This window comes from Myotis brandtii, unplaced genomic scaffold, assembly GCF_000412655.1.
Source record: "Myotis brandtii unplaced genomic scaffold, ASM41265v1 scaffold82, whole genome shotgun sequence".
Taxonomy (NCBI): Eukaryota; Metazoa; Chordata; class Mammalia; order Chiroptera; family Vespertilionidae; genus Myotis; species Myotis brandtii.
The window spans coordinates 5,023,280-5,025,732 of record NW_005371324.1 but is presented as its reverse complement, the minus strand read 5'-3'; positions in this window follow the sequence as shown (position 1 = coordinate 5,025,732).

Genomic DNA, 2,453 nt, shown 5'->3' with positions numbered 1-2,453 from the left:
GGTTATTTGTTTGTTTGTTTGTGTGTTAGTATGTGTTTGCTGAAGGGTCCTGAGTTCTATTCTGGTCAAGGGCACATACCTTGGTTGCTGGTTTGATCCCTGGTCCTGGATGGGGAAGCAACCAATGTTTCTCTGTCTCTCCTCCTTTCCTTCCCATCTCTCTAAAAAACCAATGGAAAAACATCCTTAGGTGAGGATTAACAGCAAACCAAGTTCTTAACATTTTATTTTTGAACTTGTGTTTTGTAGTGAAGTCTGATGGGACAGTGAAACGTGGGCATAAACAGAGGAGAAACCTGCGTGACATGTGTGCAAGCAGTTGTGCTCCATGCACACAGGGCTCAGATCCGGCGCACAGCTTGCTGCAGGCAGGCAGAGCAGTCTCCGGCCATCTGGGGTGGCACAGGTCAGAGGGGGCAGTGGGGCTGGGACATGAGCCTACACTGGCAACAATGGTGATAGCAGCAGTAGCAACAGCCACGGGAGAGAGAAGGGGCTTTGAATGGAGGCGGCGCCGGGCCCAGCAGTGGGAGGCGAGCTTTCCCGTCTGTCCCAGAGCCTGTCCTGGCCATATCTGCACAAATATTAACTCTCCCTCTGGCTGCGGCACCGGGATCACAGCTGCCTGCACTCAGGCGGTAAACTTGGTCAGTAAATTATTACAGAATAAAAGTGTACACATAATTCCCTGAAATAAAGCATATCAGGGAATTATTAGAATTCTTCCAAGAGTTTAGAAACTGGTTTTTAAAACTGCCGCTATACTGCAAAGCAAATCTACAGGTAGAAATAGAAATAAAAAAAAATTTAATTGTCAGATTGAATGAGAAAGGCCTCTATTTTCACATGAAGCATTGGCTGAACCAAATATTAACAAGGAGAACAATTTTTAATTTATTTTTGTTCTGGTAACTGAAGATGCACAATAGAATTAATAAATGTTTTCAATGATATACAGGTCATAAAGCCTCTTTTGGTTTCTTGTCCAACCTCCACAAGTTACAGGAAATCTAAGAGAAAAAAATTAAACTGCCATTGTATAAATTTACATTTTAAACGAAATTCAGACTTACACAAAACTGATTGGTGTAAAGTTATTTATTTTTTTAGAAAAATTATTCCAAGAATTAGCAGCTGTAGGTATACTAAAATAAATATCAAAATAATTTATCAGAAATTTATCCCATTGTTATAACATTCTATAAAATACTCTAAACAGCTCCAGTAACAGTTGCATCAGCAGGAAGAGTCTTCTCAAAATTACAAATAATCAAAAATTATTTGCAATCACTTTTAAATACATTGATGAAATAGTATAAATTTCAATGATCTAATAAATTTGCAGAATATTGAGCCAGAAAAATTATATGATCAAGATATCACATTAATATAGTATTATTTTAGTGCACCAGACATTTTCCTGCAATTTATAAGTTTATGTTATTACTCGTGTGAAACTTTTACTCCTATTATGTTTTATGAATAAAAATTTTAAAGTACAGAGCTTTCTATTTTAGTCCCTTTAATGATACTTTCCCTCCTTCTTGAACAAAGGGCCCCCCACATTTTCATTCTGCTCTAGACCCCATGACTGGCCCTGATAACAGTCACTAAACCTTCACCATTTAAATCTGAACATAAATTTTTTTTAATATATTTTATTGATTTTTTACAGAGAGGAAGAGAGAGGGATAGAGAGTTAGAAACATCGATGAGAGAGAAACATCGATCAGCTGCCTCTTGCACACCTCCTACTGGGGATGTGCCTGCAACCAAGGTACATGCCCTTGGGCGGAATTGAACCTGGGACCTTTCAGTCCGCAGGCTGATGCTCTATCCACTGAGCCAAACCGGTTAGGGCCTGAACATAAATTTAAGCAAAAGAAGATCCTTTCACTAGGAAAAATTTTTTTAATGTTGCCATATGAAAAGAAACCGGCATCGGGCAGTGGTCCTTTCTCATTTTATTTTTTGTAGGGGAAGATGACTAATTGGTGAGACAGAGGAGGGAACATGTTTTCCCTTTAATAGATATCTTACAAAGCCAAACTCAAAATACCTTGAAGAAAAAATAAAACAGGTAGTTGAATTCAAGAATGCACCTGGGGAGAGACTAAAAATGGCAGCAGAGTAAGTGGATGCTTCACGGACATGCTCCCAGGAACAAACTGGAATTACAACTAAAATACAGAAAAACTTTCTGAATAATCAACAGAAAACTCGCAGGAGAGAACCCTGATACCCAAGGACCAAACCCTGATACCCTGGAGATCACATAGAGACTGGCAGGAGGGGCAGAGGCGTGAAAGGGCTTGCCAGGCACCCACAGATAGTAACTGAAGTCCCAGAGAGATATCTCAGCTGTGGGGGGTAGCCACTGAGAACTCTGGGATCTAATCCCAAAGCTGGGTTCCCCAGCAGAGAGCACCAAAACTGAGGAGGGTACCCACATA